Source organism: Xenopus laevis, chromosome 4L (assembly GCF_017654675.1).
Source record: "Xenopus laevis strain J_2021 chromosome 4L, Xenopus_laevis_v10.1, whole genome shotgun sequence".
Lineage (NCBI taxonomy): Eukaryota > Metazoa > Chordata > Amphibia > Anura > Pipidae > Xenopus > Xenopus laevis.
Window position 1 is genome coordinate 8,975,731 of NC_054377.1, and position 25,774 is coordinate 9,001,504.

The 25,774-nt window shown below is 45.7% G+C and overlaps 1 pseudogene across 1 annotated transcript in view; it reads left to right on the forward strand.

Moving 5' to 3' along the window:
- Window positions 1-15,501, forward strand: part of LOC121402903 — an 81,141-nt pseudogene extending 65,640 nt beyond the window's left edge. The window contains exons 15-19 of the transcript XR_005966854.1: window positions 4,560-4,699; window positions 7,814-7,903; window positions 9,215-9,405; window positions 10,682-10,789; window positions 12,426-15,501. The product of XR_005966854.1 is annotated as an activating molecule in BECN1-regulated autophagy protein 1-like (transcript). The remainder of the gene's footprint in view (window positions 1-4,559; window positions 4,700-7,813; window positions 7,904-9,214; window positions 9,406-10,681; window positions 10,790-12,425) is intronic.
- The last annotated feature ends 10,273 nt before the right edge of the window (window positions 15,502-25,774 follow it).

Here is a 25,774-nt window from a genome sequence, read left to right on the forward strand (position 1 = left end):
ATAGTTTATTAGTAGAGGGGATGAAGGAGCCGGGAACTTGGAACAGTTGGACTAGAGAAAGGGACACCTGGGATTTGGTGAAGAAACACGGCACTTGGGACAGGCAGTGGAGTGGGACCATGCTAAGGAATTGGGGTAAAAAAAATAAAAGTAGGATATTTGGAACTGGGCGTAAAAGTGACACCCAGATATGACCCAAGAAGTCAGTTTTTTTGCAATGTATGGAATTTGGTTGCCTTTTTCTTTTTAATTGGGGTACCATTCTGCTACTGTGTTGGTAGGGTGAATCAACCAGGTGGGAGGTAGTCTAATAACTAGGGGCCCCGTGGGTAGTGAGCCCTGCTAACTTCACCCCACAATCCACTCAAATCTCACCCACTCCCTCCAAGCCCAGCACCCATCTAGGCCCCCATACAAAATGGACCATTGCTGCTTTTGGGATCCTTTGACTTGACTCCCTTAGTACAATAGGACTGCAGATTCCTCACCTGGCAACACCCCAGCCACAATCCACCCAGAAGCCTGCACCCTACTCTGCCTATACACCAGTGCTTTCAGGGGGGCCCTGACTGGATACCACTCTGATGGTGGCCCTGCTGCAGGGTGCCACATTGTAATGAACCCCCCCCCATTGAATGCATTTGCAACAAGTCCAAATCATGCCAAAAAAAAAGCTGATTAAGGGGTTTCTGGAATCTTTAGTTTTTGGATTTAGTTTAACCAGATCCTTAAAGGTATGGGAAAACGTGTTTTTTTTTCCAAAACGCATCAGTTAATAGTGCTGCTCCAGCAGAATTCTGCACTGAAATCCGTTGGGTTTTTTTTTTCAAAAGAACAAACTGATTTTTTTAAATTTCATTCTGAAATCTGACAGGGGGCTAGACATATTGTCCGTTTCCCAGGTGCCGCCAAGTCATGTGACTTGTGCTCTGATAAACGTCAGTCACTCTGTACTGCTGTATTGCAAGTTGGAGTGATATCACCCCCCCATGGGAAAACGTGTTTTTTTTTTTCCAAAACACATCAGTTAATAGGGCTGTTCCAGCAGAATTCTGCACTGAAATACATTTTTTTTTTTTTTCAAAAGAACAAACTGATTTTTTTAAATTTCATTCTGAAATCTGACATGGGGCTAGACATATTGTCCGTTTCCCAGGTGCCGCCAAGTGATGTGACTCTGATAAACTTCAGTCACTCTTTACTGCCTAACAACAGAACAATGGGAAGGTAACCAGATAGCAGCTCCCTAACACAAGATAACAGCTGCCTGGTAGATCTAAGAATAACACTCAATAGTAAAATCCAGGTCCCATTGCGACACATTCAGTTACATTGAGTAGGAGAAACAACAGCCTGCCAGAAAGCAGTTCCATCCTAAAGTGCTGGCTCTTTCTGAAAGCACATGACCAGGCAAAATGACCTGAGATGCACCTACACACCAATATTACAACTAAATAAATACACTTGTTGGTTCGGAAATGACATTTTATATTGTAGAGTGAATTATTTGCAGTGTAAACCGTGTAATTTAGAAATAAAAACGACATCATAAAAATCATGACAGAATCCCTTTAAAGGCATGGGATGTGAGCGTGTGGGGGGGGCCATAGTGTGATATTTATTGACCGTTCTAAATACAAGTTGTGTTATTTACAGTATTGACCTACCAAGCCCATTAGCACCGCATCTGTTTTTCTACTATTGATCCATCATAATGAAGTCTTAATGACTTACCTGTCACCCCCCCCCCCGCGTGTATATTCGCTCCTGACAGATAACGGCCGACATGTGGCGCCCTCCAAAATGTCACTGGCTTTGGCCAACACCAGCCCCTTATTGATTCCAGTTGATGGGGAGAATAGTTTGGTGGGCAGCACGGGTTAAAACTATAGATATTTCATGTTGTACAGAAGCTTTCATGCTGAGATTCAGGCAGAACAAAAGGAATAGTTAGGTAAGGCTCTCCCTATATGTAATTAGACCGGGTGCTCACTGCTGGCCCAACGCACATCAAGGGCTAATGCTTTCAGTCAAATAGTATTCTCTTTTTAATGAAGTGCCGATGGCTTTTGAAGTGTCTGTTGGAATATTCTATCACATGCCCTTCCTTGGCAAAGTCTCCTACGCTCCTTTCTGTATTGATATAGGGGCTTTAAAGGGGAAGTTAAAGGGATACTGTCATGGGGGGAAAAAAAATTTCAAAATGGATCAGTGAATAGTGCTGCTCCAGCAGAATTCTGCACTGAAATCCATTTCAAAAGAGCAAACAGACTTTTTTATATTCAATTTTGAAATCTGACATGGGGCTAGACATATTGTCAATTTCCCAGCTGCCCCAAGTCATGTGACTTGTGCTCTGATAAACTTCAATCACTCTTTACTGCTGTACTGCAAGTTGGAGTGATATCACCCCCCTCCCTTCCCCCCCCCAGCAGCCAAACAAAAGAACAATGGGAAGGTAACCAGATAACAGCTCCCTAACACAAGATAACAGCTGCCTGGTAGATCTAAGAACAACACTCAATAGTAAAAACCCATGTCTCACTGAGACACATTCAGTTACATTGAGAAGGGAAAACAGCAGCCTGCCAGAAAGCATTTCTCTCCTAAAGTGCAGGCACAAGTCACATGACCAGGGGCAGCTGGGAAATTGACAAAATGTCTAGCCCCATGTCAGATTTCAAAATTGAATATAAAAAAAATCTGTTTGCTCTTTTGAGAAATGGATTTCAGTGCAGAATTCTGCTGGAGCAGCACTATTAACTGATTCATTTTGAAAAAACATTTTTTCCCATGACAGTATCCCTTTAAGCTTGTTGACCAGTGCATGGGAGCCTGGCCAACAGATATCTGGCTGGAGAGGGAGAACAAGTTATCTACGGGGTGGCCAAATGGGCTCGGGGGGGGGGGCTGCAAAGCAAAACATGTTCTCTCTCTTCTTTAAACGTAAATACTTACAAGTTGAGACTCCGTTCCTAGTCACTGCCTCGTGGAGCAGAGGGGTTAAGCGGATGGACGGTGTTAGTGGTCGGCTTCTAATCCTTGGAAATAAAGGAATATAAAAGTAATAGGGATCAGAGTCGGCTAATTGAAGTTGGACGTCCATGAATTGATTGCAGTGTCTTTGACGCGGAAGGGCAGAGGAAACCTGACGCTCAACAGAGACTGTCAATTTGACTTGAGGTGCTACAGTGTGGGTGTCCTTGGCACATTCACCCCTATATATTGGTTTTCTCTATCTGCCAGGGAGGGGTAGTATCTTGTGGCCTCACATAGCTTAATTAGCAGGAATGGGCACACAGCTGTTTATATTGCTAAAAACAATGTCTGTTTAGTAGAGCAACTCCTCTTTATAACTGGAATCAAGGCCATAAGGCAGGACAGGACTGCTGCTTACAATGGGGATCAGATAGGATCTGTGCAGCCACTGGGACAGAATGCTCTGTTATACAGATAGCTAGAATCTCAGCTGCCATAAAGCAGGACAGGACTGCTGCTTACAATGGGGATCAGATAGGATCTGTGCAGCCACTGGGACAGAATGCTCTGTTATACAGATAGCTAGAATCTCAGCTGCCATAAAGCAGGACAGGACTGCTGCTTACAATGGGGATCAGATAGGATTTGTGCAGCCACTGGGACAGAATGTTCTGTTATACAGATAGCTAGAATCTCAGCTGCCATAAAGCAGGACAGGACTGCTGCTTACAATGGGGATCAGATAGGATCTGTGCAGCCACTGGGACAGAATGCTCTGTTATACAGATAGCTAGAATCTCAGCTGCCATAAAGCAGGGCAGGACTGCTGCTTACAATGGGGATCAGATAGGATCTGTGCAGCCACTGGGACAGAATGCTCTGTTATACAGATAGCTAGAATCTCAGCTGCCATAAAGCAGGACAGGACTGCTGCTTACAATGGGGATCAGATAGGATCTGTGCAGCCACTGGGACAGAATGCTCTGTTATACAGATAGCTAGAATCTCAGCTGCCATAAAGCAGGACAGGACTGCTGCTTACAATGGGGATCAGATAGGATCTGTGCAGCCACTGGGACAGAATGCTCTGTTATACAGATAGCTAGAATCTCAGCTGCCATAAAGCAGGACAGGACTGCTGCTTACAATGGGGATCAGATAGGATCTGTGCAGCCACTGGGACAGAATGCTGTTATAAAGATAAATTAGGATTTACATTCAGAGACTTTACACTAATTTTGCCCCATATAATTGCCTTTGTGCCTTTTAAGCCCAGAGACTCATGCCATTTGATGTATAGAGGGATCTGTTACTGATCAGTGCACTGATTGATTTTTATGGATCCGATTCCTGTAGAAAATACATCACTTTCCCTTTAATCTCAGGATCAGGGGAATCACTCGTGCCTTTAGCTGTTTGGTGCATAGTCAGTGCCATGCGTTGGGGTTGGCAGGGAGTTGCAGTGCTGACAGTTGCAGTTTATCTTTGTTTGTACAAAGTGAGTGCCAGGTTAAAGTCCCGCTTTGTCTCTATGCTGCCCAGGTTTGTGTGTCTATTAAATACTCTCTTGTCTTTTTCAGCGCGTGTTCAATGTGTTGTACCCGATGCCTGCCGACCAGAGGCGTCACGTCAGCATCAACTCTGCCCGTTGGCTGCCCGAGCCGGGCCTGGGATTGGCGTACGGTACCAACAAGGGAGATCTGGTGATTTGTCGGCCAGAGTAAGTGCACCCTTATACCCCCTGTGCATTGTAGGGCAATATCATATGACTGGCAGAGTCTGAGTTTTTACACTGCTGGGCTTGGCACACCATGGAGTCACCTCTAATGTTATGGCTTTGTATTGTGCCAATAGCAAGGTGCCAGGTTAGAGACTTCTGGCTTTGTTTTAAAGGAACAGTTCAGTATAAAAATAAAAACTGGGTAAATAGATAGACTGTGCAAAATAAAAAAAATTATCTAATATAGTAAGTTAGCCAAAAATGTAATGTGTAAAGACAGGAGTAAGCAGTACAGAGTGACTAAAGTTTTCCAGAGCACAAGTCACATGACTAGGGGCACCTGGGAAACTGACAATATGTCTAGCCCCATGTCAGATTTCAAAATTGAATATAACAAAATCTGTTTGCTCTTTTGAGAAACGGATTTCAGTGCAGAATTCTGCTGGAACAGCACTATTAACTGATGCGTTTTGGAGGGGAAAAAAACATATTTTCCCATGACAGCAGGGGCGTAACTACAGAGGAAGCAGACCCTGCGGCTGCAGGGGGGCCCAGGAGGTACAGGGGGCCCCATGAGGCTCTCATTGATGAGCAATTTGAACATATATTGGTAAAACAGGACAAACACTGGATATGTTGGGGGCCCTAAAATTAATTTGCTGTGGGGCCCAGCAACATCTAGTTAAGCCACTGCATGACAGTATCCCTTTAATCATGCGCATGAGTAGAAAGCCAGAAGAACCTTCACAAGTGCAGGGCCCAATTTGCCGGCCCCTAAGGACGGCTCTGGCCATGGTCATTAGCACCAAATGCCTTTGCTGTAACCCTTACCCTCTCAATGGATGATCCCAACCTGTGAACCAGAGCTAAAAACAGGGCTTCCATGATGTTTAGGGTGGTCTCCATCCTGTTGAATCCTGTATAAACAGTGGGTCGGTGATCCTTTCAGTAGACTTGTGCTGCAGGGGTCCTGTTCCACAGTCTCATGCCCTTCAGCGCTAGTTCTCTCGCCTGCCATCTGGCACCACACAATTCATTTATCAGTTTGTTTGTGAGTGGTGCATCAGGGAGGGGCGCACTCTATAACTATCCACTTGTCTCCTGCATCTTGCAAGTGATTGGGCTTGTGTGATGGATGGGGCTCGTTTTCTTACAATATAGTTTGCCGCTGGCATTGATGCTTCTGAATGCACCAAGAAAAAAACCCCAGATGTCCTTCATCTGAATGGACGAGAAGACGCTCGTTTAGATATCAGGCAGCCGTGCACTGCACCTTATTTGCCTCGTCCGGATCCTCGTTGCCGCCGACAGCTCTGTCTATAAAGGGAAAGCGACTAATGATCCGTATGAGTCACTTGACTGTTAGAAAAGTGACTGATTATTGCTTAATCAGATTTCACCCTGTCACCGGTGTGAGCTTATCACCACTGCTGTGTATTGATCAGCCAATCAATGCCGCTGATTAACAGAACTTTCCGAAAGCGTCCCTGCATTGCTCAGCGCGACTCCCGTCTGTCTGGGAAGGAAAGAACAAGGGTAACGTGGTTCCGGCGTGGGAGAGAGAGGTCTAATTGTCAAAACCAGCCAAAATCAGCTATAAAACCAGTCCAAAACTAGCCAAGAGGCACTTCAAAAGTAGCCCAAAAACAGCACAATATGTGCAGTGAAAAAAAAGTCTAAAAAATAAACGAATATATGTGAAAAAAAATTTAAATTTTCACGGTTTTGCAAATTTTTCCATGAACCAAAATGGGACAGATTTGCCCTTTACTACAGAGGGGGGGCTCAGGGAGTATAGGGGCCCCACAAGGCCCTAATACATAAAAATTTCAATAAATTTTGGTAAAACTGGGCAAACTCTAGACATTTTGTTGGCCAGCAGATTTTTGCCCCAAAATTAGCTGAAATTGAGGAAAGTCACGGGAAACGCGAGAATGCTTAAAAGAGAACGAAACCCCCTGGGCGCAAAAATCCCTCCCCTGTGTTGCCACCCTCCTCCCTCCTGGCCTACCTGTCCCGCCGGGCAAATGCCCCTAACTTGTTACTCACCCCTCTGCGCAGGTCCAGTCCACGGAGTTCACAGACGCCATCTTCTCCCAAGCGATCTTCTTCCTGCTTTGACCGGCGTTTTTGGCACATGCGCAGTAGGAGCATTTCACCGATACGGATCTACTGTGTTGAAGTCAGGAGTTAACCGGCGTTTTTGGCGCATGTGCAGTAGGAGCATTTCACCAGTACAGATCTACTGCGCATGCGCCAAAAGTCATGACTTTTGGCGCATGCACAGTAGATCCGTACTGGTGAAATGCTCCTACTGCGTATGCGCCAAAACGCCGGTCAAAGCAGGAAGAAGATCGCTTGGGAGAAGATGGCGCCTGTGAACTCCATGGACTGGACCTGCGCAGAGGGGTGAGTAACAAGTTAGGGGCATTTGCCCGGCGGGACAGGTAGGCCAGGAGGGAGGGGGGGCAACACAGGGGAGGGTTTTTGCGCCCAGGGAATTTCCTTCTCCTTTAAGAGGGATGTGAGACTGGGGTACAGAGATCAAAATCTGTTAACTCCCGACTTCAACACAAGTGAGTCCCACTGAATGCTGGGTATTGTAGTCTTGCATTAAACTTGGCAAATTGTTAAACAAAAACTACATTACCCAACATGCATTGGGAGACACAGGCTTGGCACATTAGGTCAAGGAAAAACTTTGGCTGGTTTGTACTTTGGAAACCAGCCAAAGTTTTTCCTTGACCTAAAGCCCAAAAAATAGCCCAAATCCGTACCTTGGCTAGTTTCTACTTTTCAAAACCCTCCTAGGCTTTAAATTAGTTGCCCAATTTAGCTGGCAACCCTGGAATGGGGGAACAGACCCGCTTAATGCCACACTCACCCTATAATTAGCAGAATGACATCTATTGTTTCCATCAATTCTGCGTAGGTTTCAATTTAACCCAGAAACCATTCCCATTATCCATTAACCCATTACCATTCTACAATCTGTCTCCTTTTAAAGGGTTCGTGTTAAGAGACCCGGAGTCGCTGTGCATTAATGCTAATCAAGGAACACTGATATAAGGGGAACTTAACCCACATAATAATGGTCTTTATTTCCTATTTCAGGGCATTTGACAATGTCTGTGATCAGTTCTGGGAGCAAATGAATGAGGCCATCCTACAGCATAACACTCCACGGAGCAGCGAGAGGCCTGGGTAAGGTTCATCTGATTCACATTTGTAACAGAGGGGGTCGTGTTAGACAGGGCCCACCAGAGAACCTGACGAGGGCCCACTCTCACAACAATTAGACTTAGGCCGTGCGAATGTAATAAGTGTGATATAGACCTCTAGGGGAAATCAGAAAGGGCTGATGGGTATTGTCCCACCAAGAGATCACCTGGGATTCTTGACTGGCAAGTCTGACCCTGCAGGAGGAGAGAATAATATGCAAGCGTTATACAGTTTATTTAATAAACACTGGGTAGGGTCTCATTACTCCACAGGAGCATCCAGACCAAACTGAGTGAGTTTTAGGGGGGTTTGGGATGATTGATTTGCTTTGCAGTACTGTAAAGCCAAAAGGGTCCCCTGTAAATCTAATCAGGACCTAAAATGACCCTACTATAACAGCTTTTAAAGGGATTCTGTCATAATTTTTACGATGTCTCTAAATTACACTGCAAATAATTACTCTACAATGTAAAGTTTCATTCCTGAACCAGCAAGTGTATTTAGTTGTAATATTGGTGTGTAAGGTGCATCTCAGGTCATCTTGCCTGGTCATGTGATTTCAGAAAGAGCCAGCACTTTAGGATGGAACTGCTTTCTGGCAGGCTGTTGTTTCTCTTACTGAATGTGTCTCAGTGGGACCTGGATTTTACTATTGAGTGTTGTTCTTAGATCTACCAGGCAGCTGTTATCTTGTGTTAGGGAGCTTCTATCTGGTTACCTTCCCATTGTTCTGTTGTTAGTAGGGATGAACCAAATCCACTATTTTGAATCTGAATCTTAATTTGCATATGCAAATTAATGGTGGGAAGGGGGAAACTTTTTTTACTTCCTTGTTTTGTGACAAAAAGTCACCTGATTTCCCTCACTCCCTAATTTGCATATGCAAATTAGGATTTAGGTTCGGCCAGGCAGAAGGATTGGCCGAATCCTGCTGAATCCCGAACCGAATCCTGGATTCAGCGCATCACTAGTTAGGCTGCTGGGGAAAGGGAAGGGGTGATATCACTCGAACTTGCAGTAAAGAGTGACTGAAGTTTATCAGAGCACAATTCACATGACTGAGGGCACCTGGGAAGCTGACAATATGTCTAGCCCAATGTCAGATTTCAAAATGAAATGTAAAAAAATCTGTTTGCTCTTTTCAGAAACTGATTTCAGTGCAGAATTCTGCTGCAGCAGCACTATTAACTGATGCGTTTTGACAGTATCCTTTTAAGATCAGTGCTTGGTTGGCTAGTCTGAGGGGGATTCTCCAATACGCAAATACTAATTCTCTTTGGACTCTTTCCCCAGAACCAGTCGTGCTTCTTGGAGATCAGACAGAGACATGGGCCTAATCAATGCCATTGGCCTTCAGCCTTGTAATCCCACCACCTCGGTGACCTCCCAAGGAACCCAGACTCCTGCTCCTCAACTGCAGAATGCAGAGACACAGACCGAAAGGGAGGTGCCAGAGAGCCGCCCAGCGCCCCCCACTGCTGAGGGTAAGGATTGCAGCTTCCCTCCTGCTTTCTTAACTCCTCTCTTCTTCCTCTGCCTGGTATAATGCGGAGGCTGTGAGTGTTGCTGCAGGGTTTATTTTCCATTCTCAACACCTGGAAATCTAGGTAAATATCCCTATATCCCTGCCTCATTTCATGCACATGCTCAGAGAGCGTTTGGTATATTTATTACGGATGCACCAAATCCTTTGTGAAAGATTTGGCCGAATCCTAATTTGCATATACAAATTAGAGGCAGGAAATGAAAAAGTGGGAAAATAATGTTTTACTTCCTTGTTTTGAGACGAAAAGCCACGTGATTGACCTTCCCACACCTAATTTACATATGCAAATTAGGATCCAGATTCGGTTCAGCCACACACAAGGAATCAGCCGACCCTACTGAAAAAGGCCGAATCCCGAACCGAATCCTGGATTCGGTGCATCCCTAATATTTATGTTCTGGCTGTGGGGCTGCTGCCATACGTTCTGCATTAGATAATTACACTTCTATTAATCCTTCACAAAGCAGCTGATTAAAGCAAGTTATTTTAACGGATCTGTGCACCCCAGTTTGGACGGAAAATTCTGCAGTCGTATGAGTTTGCAAATTGGACGCTGAGAACTGGAAGTGCCACTCCTAATCAGTAGGCTGCAGAACTCCTGGACTAAATATTAGCAGCTATTAGACTACTCCCCAAATGCAGCAGAAAATGAATTGCAATGCTGGGGACCTGAGTTTGATTCCAGCCAGGACACACTCTACAAGGGTTTTGTAACCTCCAAAAACATCGAGTGAATGCGATAGGGGTCTTCATGCTTCATCTGTAAAAGCAGACAATCCTGTTTGTTGCTATGGGTTACAGCACCTGAGCAAAATTTGTCTTTTATTACACATCCGGGTTTTGCCGGATTAAGAGTAAGAAGCAATGCTAGTGTCTCTTTAAACCTGGGCCGATCAGGTTTTTACATGATGATCCTGATCGGTTATTCATTTTGCGACCAATAATAATTTCACAGGCCAGCAAGCCGCGCCGGCATTCCATCATTTTTCGTAGCAGTTTGGCCACCGAATCCCTCGGGTTTTAATGGATACGATTTACTGTAACCGCCCGGGTAGTTCAGTTAAATAAGCTTCCCTGTCTGTTTGTTTAATTGCTTACTGAAAATGCTCGCACACAGCTGTGAAACAGCCAATTTAATATTTCTTGTGTTTTTTTTCTCTCTGTGCTGTTAATGTCAGTCCACTCACAGTACCCTCCCTTCTTGTTAACCCCAGCAGAGTCCAGCGGCACGGCAGAGACCCCTTCCAGCAGCTTAGAGGGGGCACCGTCTACTGGAGAGTCGCAGGAAGGGATCCCCTCATCATCGGAGGTGCCTGACTCAGGTGGGTGGGAAGGGGCCACTTATGCTTCCATAATAAATTCTCCTCCTTTTTGACATGAGCCCATTAATTTGCGCTTATGTGAAACAGGTGCATAAACATCATCTGATCTAAGACCTCAATAGTCTTCCTCTGACTCTGAAGGACCGTTATCCCCCCCTCCCTTAGACTGGCAGTGTCATTAAAGGAGAATTCAACCCGTAATAAAAAAAAACCCTACTCTTCCCTCCTCCCACCAGCCTACCTGCCCCCCCGGGCAAATGCCCCTAATTTTTTTTACTCACCCCTCCGTGCAGATTCTGGCCTTGGAGTTCATGGCAGCCATCTTCTTCCTTCAGTCTTTTTCGGAAGTTTCGGTGCATGCGCAATTGGAGTAAAATTCCAGTCCCGAACCACTGCTCGGGACTGAAAAAGTTTTGGAAATGTTTTTAAACTACTGGTTGAATTCTTCTTCAAAAGGGAACTATCCTACGGAAATAAGAAATTTTATACAATACAATACAATGAATTAAAAATTCTGTACTGTTTCTGAAATAATCAAGTTTATGTTCACTATTCCTCTCTCAGCATCTGTTTCTCTTCATTCTCTCTTCATGCAGCAGTTGGGTGTCAGATATTCACTGACAGTTAGATCCAATATATCTTATAGGGGGGCTCCTTTTGCCTAGAAGATGTATTAGAGCTCACTCTATTAAAATCACCAGACATCATGTCTCTCTACATGCAGGATTTGTGCAAAAGGCAGTTATTTTGTTAGATTTTGTTTGTACTGGAATCAGTTATTTGAGTGAGCTCTGATACATCTGCTAGGAAAGGAGCCCCCCTATAAGATATATTGGATCTAACTGTCAATGAATATCTGACACCCAACTGCTGCATGAAGAGAGAATGAAGAGAAACAGAGGCTGAGAGAGGAATAGTGAAGAAAACTTGATTATTTCAGAACCAATGCAGAATATTTAATTGGATCTATTGTATTTTATTTCGGTATGATGAAGCTTATATAAAATTTAAATTTTCGCGATAGTTCCCCTTTAAAACCGTCCCTCACCTTGTTCCATGTTGACGTGATGGACAGTGTTTCTCTTCAACATGGAACAAGGCAAGGGAATGTGAAAAAAGGGGAAAGAAAACGTCCCGCCTCCTAGATGTGCCCGTTAATACCCTTGTCTCAGGGAAGAACCCTCAGTGACTAACTCTATGAACAAGGTGCACAACTCATACAACTCATCCGGGCCCACAGAGCAATTGTCCACGTTATACTAAGTGCAATGGGATATGAAGTGACCAAGTCCTCTTGTATATCCATGGCTACTTCTTGCACCATGTTGGCACAGTAGCAGTTGTGTCAGCTCTTTCCCTTTGTTAGTTACGTTCCCCTACTTTCCATGGCATGCTAGAGACAGCTGTCGTATCAGTCCCACATGAAAGCTGATTGGATTTGAGCTTTCATCCTCAGTTCATTATATTCATGAGAATCCTCTGATCTGTCCCTGAGTTCTCTTTCTGGTGTCCTCCCTTGCTGAATACTCCCAGGCCAAGCAAATTCATTTCTCCCCTCTATTCTGATCCTACATTCCCCTTGTATTTTTCTGCAGCTGTTCTCTTCCCTCATACGCTGCTGCTTCATGTCCTACAGGAGAGAGCCAGGAGGATGCTCTGAGCAGGATCCAGAGGCTTATGGCTGAAGGAGGGATGACGGCCGTGGTGCAGAGAGAGCAGAGCACAACAATGGCCTCCATGGGAGGCTTCGGCAACAACATCATAGTCAGCCACAGAATCCACCGTGGCTCCCAGACTGCGTCTGACCCAGCATCCCGTGCTTCTGCCCCTCGCTCCCCACAACCCTCCACCTCCAGGGAGACTGTAGCAGAGTTAGAACGCCTTCTTGCCCCGCCCCAAACAAGTCCATTACTCCTCCCCGAGACGCAGTTGCTGACCAATAACAATAATGAGGGTGAAGTCGATGTGCAGCCTCTTGGCAGTGGCGCCTTTCCTGGGGTGGAGAGGTAGAAACACGGACCTGTGATCCTGGTACTGCTGTAAAGACTGACCCCCCACCCTGCCTACTACTGCTGGTGGGGATTTCAAGCTGTGGACAATGGTGCTATAGACTTGGAGGGGAATCCATTTGCTAACTGACCCTCCAACATGTCATGGGATAAAGCTTACAATGAGAAATCTCATTTTGCCCCCTCTCTCACCCTGTTGCCAACTACTCCAGGGTAGTTAAGTGGAGCCATGTTCACTGCAAATGGGGTAAGTGTTCTTGCTCCACCCTGATTAATATATATATATATATTACAAAGTGAGCAAAGAGCCTTAACGAGTAGAGAGAGAGGAGGATCTAGGGATTACGCCCCTCTCCTTACTGCCTAGTCTGTGCTTTATTGGTTCCAAAGGGAGACGGGGAGGGGTAGATGGCACTAAATTTCCCTATGGGTCAGTTTGATGGCAAGTGCAGGGAGCTGCTATAAGACTGTTACTGCCCTTCTTGCTTTGGCTGAACTCAAGGAGTGATGCATGCACTACAAGAAGGGTGGTGGAGGGGAAGGAAGGGTCTCTCTCTTTCTCTCCGGCGCATGTGAGTGTGGGTGTCCGGCCTGCCTCTTCTACAACTCCGCTCAGAGGAGCTACAAACTCAGCCTGCTCCCCCCCTGAATAATGAAATTGTAGGCTGTGTGCTGAATGGGTCATGTGTCTGTTTCTTTAAGGACGTGAGGTGGTTATTCTCTTCCGCTGTCCGTAAACCAATAACCAGCCGCATCACACGCCTGAGTTCTGTTCAGGTTGCCAAAATCAGAGATCCTGCCGCCAGTGAGACTTCTCCTCTGATTCTCAACTTTCCTTTTTATGCAGCAGCAGCAGCTCTATCCTTATAAGCGTGCAAACCCTCCACCTCCTGCGAATACGTTTTCATTGTATGTATGATTATATTGGATGATATGTACCCCCCTACCCCCCGTCATTTGTGTGTACAGGAATTGTTCCGCCCCCCTCGTGTGAAACTCTTTACCCAAATGACTTTATACCTTGCTGAAGGCCAGTAGAGCACCACATGTGTTAACTCTGATCAGCTGCTTCTTGTCCCCCCCCCCCTGTGGATGAACACAAGAGCTTGCGCCCACCCCTGTTGTATCCTAGACAGTTGGCCGATTTACCTGGGGAGGTGGAGGGGCTTCTCAGCTGCAGGCGCTCTGCCTCCATAGTTTCCCGCAGTTGGCCAATGAACAATGACAGTATTAAAGGTAAATGTTACAGAAGGGCCAGGTTACAATAAGCTCTTGCTTATGAAGTTACTAAGTGTGCTGCTCTCCATTCCCGCTGTCTTAATAATCAAGATACAAGTCCTTTTTAGCCTTGTTTGATGCTGGCAGTTGCACTTCAACAGCAGCTGAAAGGCCAAAGGTTGGGCCGCCATCTTGTTCTGCAGCCATGCAGGGGAATAGTTGTCCTTATTTGCATCAATTGGACCCCCTCCTATTATGAGCCCTGCGTTCGCTCTGCGCTTTCACATATTATGCCTCATTTTCTGATTATCCCCAGGCCTGCTGTACATGGCACTGCCCCCCTGGTGAAACGAGTGAGGCTCTTGCGCTTGTATCAGTAGAACTGCAGAACCTCACCCTACTTAGCGGCTTTACTACCTGCAGATATTCCAGAGTGTTGCTTTACGACCTGCTGTATCGTTAGTCTGAGCCGCTCTCATATACTCGGCATCAGTGGGAACTGAGAGGCCATTGCTCCCGTATTCCAACCTTCCACAGGCCACGTTGAGTCTCGGAGCATCACTCCAGCGCCCCCGGTAACATTCTCACAACCGCAGAGCGTTCCGCCACTAGTCTGCAATGCTTCGTTGGTTTTTGCTCTTACAGTCTGTGCGACACATAACTGGGCTGTTGAAGGCACCATTCCAGTAACCCATTGTGACTATTTTAGGGCGACTCCATTCATGTAACGATTTCAGAGCATTGCTCCAGTAAACCCTGTGACACCAGTTTTACGTTGTGTCGAGCCTCATTTTGCTGCGGCTGGTGTGTGTGTGTGTTTGCGAGTGTGTGCGTGCGGCTCGCTCTCCTTCGTATACGTTCATGTGTCGTTGACTCCACCATTATAATATTCTCAACTCTTGTCCGAGGTCTTCAGTCCATGAACACTTAAGCCTCTTTAGAGTCGACACGTCATGTTGGCCTTTGTCTTGTTTTAATTGGCACCCTGTTCCTGGCTACTCCTGGGGGGGGGTTGGTTTCTCCTGCTGCCTTTACAACATCGGTTTGTTACTGGCCTCTCAAGCCTCCGTAATTGGTCTCAGCCGAGAGATCTGGCAGAATGAGGGCAGCCGAGACAGGAGCCTACGACCAGTCTAAATTATGAGTCTTCTGACAATGACAGCAACCAAGTGTCCTGTCTCTTCTGAGTTACTAATATACACGCCCATGTATCAAGCTCGTTGGCCTGTGTGTGTCGCTCCGTTAAGGAGGCCTCATTCGTTCTTAGTGATCCCTACTTAATGCAGTTGGCTTCCCTGAAAGTCAACTCTCCGCATTCTCCACCAATTTTTCAGGTGGAGAATACAGAGAGTTGTCTAAAAGGGCTGCAAATTTCCCCACCCTTGCCTCTTGGTTCGTATACGTGGCCGTCATTGGTAATAGGGAGAAAAAACGCCTTGTCCAGTCTTGCTTTTTATTATATAATAAAAATGATCCAATCGGTGACTGTATGGTATGAGTGTTTTCTATCCATTCGCTCAGTGTGTCCCTGGTGGCCTTCCAGTATCAGTAGGGATGATGGAAGATGACGTTCTTAGCAGCTTTTGGGGAGGGGGGGGATAAAAGTTCATTAGCTATCGAGGAGCATTGGGAAGTTTGTAGGCTAGTCAGCAAGTGGTTGTTGATATGTCATCTCCCAACATCCTTTGCTGTTTGGGTCTATGACCAGGGAAGCCTTCTACTACTTCTTTTCTCTTTCCTTAAAGTTCCTACAGCATCAAGTCCACAGTGCATTTAAGGGTGTAGCAATCTCTCTACTTCAGTCGAGCTCTATTCCAGGAAGCACGAGCCAGTTGTGCTGACATAATGATTAATGTTTGACCTGCCAGGATTCAGAACCAGTATTCTGGTCTGATCTATTCTATGTCAGACTCAGTGATTTCAACCTTATCAGTATCCCTTTAAACCTCGAAAAGATCTCTTAACTGGAGGGCATAGGTGTCAGTGCTGCTGTAAGGAGGCAAAGATACCGGAGCTCACGCAGTGGCACCCTGTGCTGAATTCGGCACTATCCAGGCTGGTTGATTTCAAGGTTCAGTAGGTGACTATTTCCCTGCGACTGCATTATTTCATACATGGCCGGAACAGGAGCTCATAAAAGTTGAAAGGAGTTGATAGCAGAAAGGGAGTTGCAGCGCTGGCATCACCTTGTACCTGGGGAGCTGTGCCAGCACCAAGATGCTAATCATCTTCAGCAATGAAATGCAAGGGTTAAAGCATCTCCCACCAGAGTATAAAGATATGCCCTTCTCTGTAGTTTCACTAATAAACTAGTCTGATCTGAGCCCCATTGTAAGCAGCAGTCCTGTCCTGCTTTATGGCAGCTGAGATTCTAGCTATCTGTATAACAGAGCATTCTGTCCCAGTGGCTGCACAGATCCTATCTGATCCCCATTGTAAGCAGCAGTCCTGTCCTGCTTTATGGCAGCTGAGATTCTAGCTATCTGTATAACAGAGCATTCTGTCCCACTGGCTGCACAGATCCTATCTGATCCCCATTGTAAGCAGCAGTCCTGTCCTGCTTTATGGCAGCTGAGATTCTGTCCCAGTGGTAGCACAGATCCAGCATTCTGTCTGTTCCTTGACACTTCCCTTAGCCCTCCTGTCATGTAATACTTCAACAATGGACCCCTGGATAGCCCACAGGTTTTCAAATTGTATTTTTTGACCAAAACGTCCCTCGTCCCAATGGTCTCAAAATCGTGGAGCTGGGGTGGTGTGAAACAGTTTATGGCTCCAAGGTAAGGGATACTTGAGGTTGTCCATTCCACGTTTTGCAACCATCCATCATAACCCACATAAAGAATTAATTGCAACCTGGACCTTCTGACCTGCAGATCAAGCTCTTCATCATTAGGTTCCTGAGTATGGGGCCAGAAAATGGTGGCATCTCAAATGAATATCTTAACAGGATGGTGTAAGCTCCATGAGAGAGACTGGGAAAATCCCATCAGGTAAGGGCCACATTGGGTCGTTTATGGTTCTCTCCCCATGAGTCTGCATAGACCTTCTCATACGGTTCAAGCTAGATGATTGCATCGACATGATTTGGCCTACAACTTGGTTGGACAAATGTATCAAACTACGCCAGCTATGGAGAGACACATATATCAAATCAATCTTGACATAAATAGGCTAATATTCGACTTTTAACAGAACCAAAGGTATAGGTTCTCTCACTTGCAGAAGTCTTCCCATGTCCCAGAACAGAACATTTCTGGTGCCCCAGGGCTTGTCTTCAGCTTTGTCCCCAGAGGGGAAATAACCTATGGATTAATGATCTCCCCTTCTCCTTACACTCCCTCTCTCCATCTTCCTCTTTGCTTGGCAGCAAGTGCTACAGGCAGGTCTAAATTGGGCCCTAACCATCACGCCTGTCAGACTTACGTTGGAGTGAGAAGACACGGATATATTGACATTTCTGTCCTAATCTCACAGAGGAAAAGACTTGGGGAAAGAACATTTCCTGTGTCTAAATAAAGTCTTGATGCACCTGAATATGTCTTTGTTTTCACTCATCTCTGTGCATGTTTGCTTTTGTGCTTTACCTTGGCCCTGTAAATTTTATGCTACTTAAAGGGCCACTGCGGATTCATTTTTTTCTTTCTCCTGAGGATTTGTCTAAAGAAAATAATAAGAACTGAGTGTATATTCATTCCATTATCCCTCTCTGCAAGCTTCCACGAAGGCGTAAGTGGCTCTGCTTGTCGGCCATTACGGCTCATGTAATAATGCAAAGGTGCAATGTAAAGCACAAAATTGTGTCCATTAAAAAGCGCATTATGCTGATATGCACTACTTGCGTGCTTGCTACTTATTCTGATAAATAATGCTGCATTATGGGTAAAAACCATAGTGATTTGATCTCACTGGCCTCATGCTCCCATAAACCTTTATATTATATGTGTGTGTGAGATAATATTGATGTCAGAAGGGGGCATGGCATGCTGGGAGTTGTAGTACAGCAAAAGCAAGAGAACCTAAATAAGTCCCAAAACAGAGGCAGCAGTAAGTAATGGGCAAATAGTCTGTATACTGCCGGTGCCTTATCATGTAGGGAAACTGACTCATTAGCACATTTTCCTTTTGAAGAACACGATCACTTTTCACAGGAGCTTCAGATCTCCCCGGCAGCCTCGTCTGACAGCTCCTTGTCCCTTTGCCTCGGCACCGTCCTCCCCGGGCTCCAATTCATTAGGCTGAAAAATCCTTTTCCTTAGGGGGAAAAGGTTACAGAGATGTGAGGGATTAGCAGTGTAAACAGGCTCCGGCGCGGGAGGCGGGAGAGGTGACTAAGAAAGAGGCGCAGAAAAAGAGCGAATATTTACAGGGAAGACCAGAATTAGACTTGATAATTGTCTTAACTCTTACTGGTACCATAACCTTATCTATTGTGTGTGGGATAGCAGGTATAGTAGGGAGAGATGGTGCCTATAGTAACAGTCTGATAATAGTCTCTGGGAAGGGAGTGTGACTGTGGGATAGCAGGTATAGTAGGGAGAGATGGTGCCTATAGTAACAGTGGGATAATAGTCTCTGGGAAGGGAGTGTGACTGTGGGATAGCAGGTATAGTAGGGAGAGATGGTGCCTATAGTAACAGTGGATAATAGTCTCTGGGAAGGGAGTGTGACTGTGCGATAGCAGGTATAGTAGGGAGAGATGGTGCCTATAGTAACAGTCTGATAATAGTCTCTGGGAAGGGAGTGTGACTGTGGGATAGCAGGTATAGTAGGGAGAGATGGTGCCTATAGTAACAGTGGGATAATAGTCTCTGGGAAGGGAGTGTGACTGTGGGATAGCAGGTATAGTAGGGAGAGATGGTGCCTATAGTAACAGTAAGATAATAGTCTCTGGGAAGGGAGTGTGACTGTGGGATAACAGGTATAGTAGGGAGAGATGGTGCCTATAGTAACAGTGGATAATAGTCTCTGGGAAGGGAGTGTGACTGTGGGATAGCAGGTATAGTAGGGAGAGATGGTGCCTATAGTAACAGTCTGATAATAGTCTCTGGGAAGGGAGTGTGACTGTGGGATAGCAGGTATAGTAGGGAGAGATGGTGCCTATAGTAACAGTGGATAATAGTCTCTGGGAAGGGAGTGTGACTGTGGGATAGCAGGTATAGTAGGGAGAGATGGTGTCTATAGTAACAGTGGGATAATAGTCTCTGGGAAGGGAGTGTGACTGTGGGATAGCAGGTATAGTAGGGAGAGATGTGTCTATAGTAACAGTGGGATAATAGTCTCTGGGAAGGGAGTGTGACTGTGGGATAGCAGGTATAGTAGGGAGAGATGGTACCTATAGTAACAGTGGATAATAGTCTCTGGGAAGGGAGTGTGACTGTGGGATAGCAGGTATAGTAGGGAGAGATGGTGCCTATAGTAACAGTGGGATAATAGTCTCTGGGAAGGGAGTGTGACTGTGGGATAGCAGGTATAGTAGGGAGAGATGTGTCTATAGTAACAGTGGGATAATAGTCTCTGGGAAGGGAGTGTGACTGTGGGATAGCAGGTATAGTAGGGAGAGATGGTACCTATAGTAACAGTGGATAATAGTCTCTGGGAAGGGAGTGTGACTGTGGGATAGCAGGTATAGTAGGGAGAGATGGTGCCTATAGTAACAGTGGGATAATAGTCTCTGGGAAGGGAGTGTGACTGTGGGATAGCAGGTATAGTAGGGAGAGATGGTGTCTATAGTAACAGTGGATAATAGTCTCTGGGAAGGGAGTGTGACTGTGGGATAGCAGGTATAGTAGGGAGAGATGGTACCTATAGTAACAGTGGATAATAGTCTCTGGGAAGGGAGTGTGACTGTGGGATAGCAGGTATAGTAGGGAGAGATGGTGTCTATAGTAACAGTGGGATAATAGTCTCTGGGAAGGGAGTGTGACTGTGGGATAGCAGGTATAGTAGGGAGAGATGGTACCTATAGTAACAGTGGGATAGTAGTCTCTGGGAAGGGAGTTTGACTGTGGGATAGCAGGTATAGTAGGGAGAGATGGTGCCTATAGTAACAGTGGGATAATAGTCTCTGGGAAGGGAGTGTGACTGTGGGATAGCAGGTATAGTAGGGAGAGATGGTGCCTATAGTAACAGTGGATAATAGTCTCTGGGAAGGGAGTGTGACTGTGGGATAGCAGGTATAGTAGGGAGAGATGGTGCCTATAGTAACAGTCTGATAACAGTCTCTGGGAAGGGAATGTGACTGTGGGATAGCAGGTATAGTAGGGAGAGATGGTGCCTATAGTAACAGTGGATAATAGTCTCTGGGAAGGGAGTGTGACTGTGGGATAGCAGGTATAGTAGGGAGAGATGGTGTCTATAGTAACAGTGGATAATAGTCTCTGAGAAGGGAGTGTGACTGTGGGATAGCAGGTATAGTAGGGAGAGATGGTGTCTATAGTAACAGTGGATAATATTCTCTGGGAAGGGAGTGTGACTGTGGGATAGCAGGTATAGTAAGGAGAGATGGTGCCTATAGTAACAGTGGGATAATAGTCTCTGGGAAGGGAGTGTGACTGTAGGATAGCAGGTATAGTAGGGAGAGATGGTGCCTATAGTAACAGTGGGATAATAGTCTCTGGGAAGGGAGTGTGACTGTGGGATAGCAGGTATAGTAAGGAGAGATGGTGCCTATAGTAACAGTGGATAATAGTCTCTGGGAAGGGAGTGTGACTGTGGGATAGCAGGTATAGTAGGGAGAGATGGTGCCTATAGTAACAGTGGATAATAGTCTCTGGGAAGGGACTGTGACTGTGGGATAGCAGGTATAGTAGGGAGAGATGGTGCCTATAGTAACAGTAAGATAATAGTCTCTGGGAAGGGAGTGTGACTGTGGGATAACAGGTATAGTAGGGAGAGATGGTGCCTATAGTAACAGTGGATAATAGTCTCTGGGAAGGGACTGTGACTGTGGGATAGCAGGTATAGTAGGGAGAGATGGTGCCTATAGTAACAGTGGATAATAGTCTCTGGGAAGGGAGTGTGACTGTGGGATAGCAGGTATAGTAGGGAGAGATGGTGCCTATAGCAACAGTGGATAATAGTCTCTGGGAAGGGACTATGACTGTGGGATAGCAGGTATAGTAGGGAGAGATGGTGCCTATAGCAACAGTGGATAATAGTCTCTGGGAAGGGACTGTGACTGTGGGATAGCAGGTATAGTAGGGAGAGATGGTACCTATAGTAACAGTGAGATAATAGTCTCTGGGAAGGGAGTGTGACTGTGGGATAGCAGGTATAGTAGGGAGAGATGGTGCCTATAGTAACAGTGGATAATAGTCTCTGGGAAGGGAGTGTGACTGTGGGATAGCAGGTATAGTAGGGAGAGATGGTGCCTATAGTAACAGTGGATAATAGTCTCTGGGAAGGGAGTGTGACTGTGGGATAGCAGGTATAGTAGAGAGAGATGGTGCCTATAGTAACAGTGGATAATAGTCTCTGGGAAGGGAGTGTGACTGTGGGATAGCAGGTATAGTAGGGAGAGATGGTGCCTATAGTAACAGTGGATAATAGTCTCTGGGAAGGGAGTGTGACTGTGGGATAGCAGGTATAGTAGGGAGAGATGGTGCCTATAGTAACAGTGGGATAATAGTCTCTGGGAAGGGAGTGTGACTGTGGGATAGCAGGTATAGTAAGGAGAGATGGTGCCTATAGTAACAGTGGATAATAGTCTCTGGGAAGGGAGTGTGACTGTGGGATAGCAGGTATAGTAGGGAGAGATGGTGCCTATAGTAACAGTGGATAATAGTCTCTGGGATTGGACTGTGACTGTGGGATAGCAGGTATAGTAGGGAGAGATGGTGCCTATAGTAACAGTAAGATAATAGTCTCTGGGAAGGGAGTGTGACTGTGGGATAACAGGTATAGTAGGGAGAGATGGTGCCTATAGTAACAGTGGATAATAGTCTCTGGGAAGGGACTGTGACTGTGGGATAGCAGGTATAGTAGGGAGAGATGGTGCCTATAGTAACAGTGGATAATAGTCTCTGGGAAGGGAGTGTGACTGTGGGATAGCAGGTATAGTAGGGAGAGATGGTGCCTATAGTAACAGTGGATAATAGTCTCTGGGAAGGGAGTGTGACTGTGGGATAGCAGGTATAGTAGGGAGAGATGGTGCCTATAGTAACAGTGGATAATAGTCTCTGGGAAGGGAGTGTGACTGTGGGATAGCAGGTATAGTAGGGAGAGATGGTGCCTATAGCAACAGTGGATAATAGTCTCTGGGAAGGGACTGTGACTGTGGGATAGCAGGTATAGTAGGGAGAGATGGTGCCTATAGTAACAGTGGGATAATAGTCTCTGGGAAGGGAGTGTGACTGTGGGATAGCAGGTATAGTAGGGAGAGATGGTGCCTATAGTAACAGTGGATAATAGTCTCTGGGAAGGGAGTGTGACTGTGGGATAGCAGGTATAGTAGGGAGAGATGGTGCCTATAGTAAGGAGAGCACACAGCAGCTTGTTTATATGAACTATAGTAGTGTTTCTGAAGCAAACACGTCAGTTTTACCAGTGCAGGGCAACACTACATGATATTTTCATTATGTTAAAAGAATTACATTTTTTGATGTTACCGTTCCTTTACTATTATAGACTTACAATCCATGTATTGACTTTTTTTTACTTGCCCTACTACTTACACCGTAGTCCATTATAACATATCAGAAGTCCTTCCCACCACTCGCTGCTTTATTACCTTTATCCGTATCCGTGCTGATTCCCGTTTTGCTTCCAGTTGGCAGGAATTCCGCTCCTAATAATCTCACAAGGAGTCAGGCTTTAAACATGACGCCTTTAAAGGACAACTCAAGTCACAAGGGGATATTTATTTTGCTTACACTGATGAGTAGGGAAGGGGAATAGAAGACCAAGCAAGAGACTCTTGATCAGATAATATGCTGGAATCAATCTGCCGTGTTAAAAAAACCTGGAAAAACCAATGGGGTTGGGCCTCTGTTTTACTACACTTGGGTACTCGTGCTTTTAGGTCACACTCAGATGAAATCACCAAACGCACAGAAACCATTCAGATAACCTGTAGTTCTCCAGAGGTTGCTAAGGGGAATGCTGGGAGTTGTAGTTCATGGATGAGCCAATGTCCACTGTGGTCCCTGCAGTATAATTAGTGCAGCCTGGGAGGAGGGATTGTTTTTTCCTGCTTTCTTTCTGCTTGTTGCACATTCATTCCTGCGAGGCTTGGCAATCAATTCATAAAGCCTCAGTGCATTGCACCGTATGTATTGTAACCATTAGGCACAGATCTACTAAATGAGCTTTAGCTCTTACACTGGAATCACTGAAGCCTGACAGTCATCATTAACTAAACCATCTCCCTCATTCATTCTGTTCTGTTTATTCTTCAAGAAACTTCTCAGTGACTTCTAATATCCTTATCATTTACAGTAGGGGGTACATTATCCCTTATAATACATGAGTGATACTCAGAGTTCCCTGTATAACTCAGCCTGCAGCCTTGTGCCTTTATATGGTCACAGAACAACCCCTCAGTGACTTCTAATATCCTTATCATTTACAGTAGGGGGTACATTATCCCTTATAATACATGAGTGATACTCAGAGTTCCCTGTATAACTCAGCCTGCAGCCTTGTGCCTTTATATGGTCACAGAACAACCCCTCAGTGACTTCTAATATCCTTATCATTTACAGTAGGGGGTACATTATCCCTTATAATACATGAGTGATACTCAGAGTTCCCTGTATAACTCAGCCTGCAGCCTTGTGCCTTTATATGGTCACAGAACAACCCCTCAGTGACTTCTAATATCCTTATCATTTACAGTAGGGGGTACATTATCCCTTATAATACATGAGTGATACTCGGAGTTCCCTGTATAACTCAGCCTGCAGCCTTGTGTCTTTATATGGTCACAGAACAACCCCTCAGTGACTTCTAATATCCTTATCATTTACAGTAGGGGGTACATTATCCCTTATAATACATGAGTGATACTCAGAGTTCCCTGTATAACTCAGCCTGCAGCCTTGTGCCTTTATATGGTCACAGAACTCATTCTTTCTTCCTTTTCTCTCCATAACATTCACTGTTTCTATGTCCCACAATCCTCTTCTATCCCTCTCCCTTTTTGCTTCTGATTCTCTGTTGTTCCTTCTCCCTTTGTTCCCTGGGTTCCTTTAGTGTCTCACACACTCCCAGTGTTAATCGGGTGGCCCTGGAACAGGCAGCGCCCCCAGAGCAGTAACGAGCGCCTAATGCAGCTCAAATGAGATCATAATCAGCCCTGAGCAGGCAATGTCAGAAATTACACTGATAAATCCAAAGAGACAGACGATACAACATGTCATCCAGAGGAAACCAATAATTTAATCCCAGGCCATTATCCCCAGCAACTGAGATCTGCACTAGTGGGACCCTATTCTCTGAGTGTAACACGTGGCCCTTCAGAGTAGTCGGGGGCCACATGTTAGGCCCCTGGAGTTATGAATGTTGCCCATCAATGGTCTAGAGCTGATAACGGCCCTGCAATAAATGCTTGGACCCTGCCAGCCTTCCATTTATAACTGGTGGGATTATCCGGACAGACTTGAACAGATATTGGTTTGGAATGAAGTGGATTTGGCTCCATACACGTCCCAATAATTTAGTGACTCAAGTCAACCAATAAGTTAATGTCACCCTGTAGTAACTATTTTCCAGGGCTGGGCTAGGCCAGATAATGATCAGTCTGGCTGGAGAATCCCATTTAGTCCCTATACACAGGCCCCCGTGTAACCCAACTATCTGCCCAGGAGACACACCACAGCATCACCTTAATGTGGTCCATCATCTGCCAAAGCTCTGCAATCTCGCCCAAAGAGCTGACCTGCAAGTGTGGGGCCTGTCTAATTTCAACCATTTTAAACAACAACAGAACTTTATCCTCTGACTTGCCAAGTGGTCACAGTGAATTTAAGATGAAGATTAATCGTTAACAATATTTATTGATTATTTCAGTGACAGTTACACAATGTTGCGGCAGCAGAGAGTCACAGCAGAAGCTAATTGGAACATGGGAAATAGAAAAGAAATAAGCAAGGGAGGGGGGAAGGAAGTAGGTAAGGAAGGAAGGAGGGTAGGAATGAACAAAGAAAGGGAGGGGGGAAGTAGGGAAGGGTGGGAGGGAGGGGGGGAAGGAAGGAATGAACGAAGGAAGGGTGGGAGGAAGGAAGGAATGAACGAAGGAAGGGTGGGAGGGAGGAAGGAAGGAATGAAAGAAGGGAGGGAGGGTTGAAGGAAGGAAGGAGGGGGTAGTGAAGGAAGGAATTAATGAATGAACAAAGGAATATCAAGGAACGAAGGATGGAGGGAGGGAGGGAGGTAGGGAAGGAATGAACGAAGGAAGGGTGGGAGGGAGGAAGGAAGGAATGAAAGAAGGGAGGGAGGGTTGAAGGAAGGAAGGAGGGGGTAGTGAAGGAAGGAATTAATGAATGAACAAAGGAATATCAAGGAACGAAGGATGGAGGGAGGGAGGGAGGTAGGGAAGGAAGGAATAAACAAAGGAGTGAAAGAAGGAAGGAAGGAAAGAAGAGAGAAAGGAAGTGGAGTTAAGAGGAGGGGATGTGAGCAAGGGGAGTGAAGAACAGCAGAGAAGGGAAATGGAGATGACATCAGGAATACAGAAGGTGATAGAAGAGGTGGGATGAAGGAAGGAAGGAATGGAGGGAGGGAGGGAGGGAAGGAAGGAAGGAAAGAGGGAAGGTGG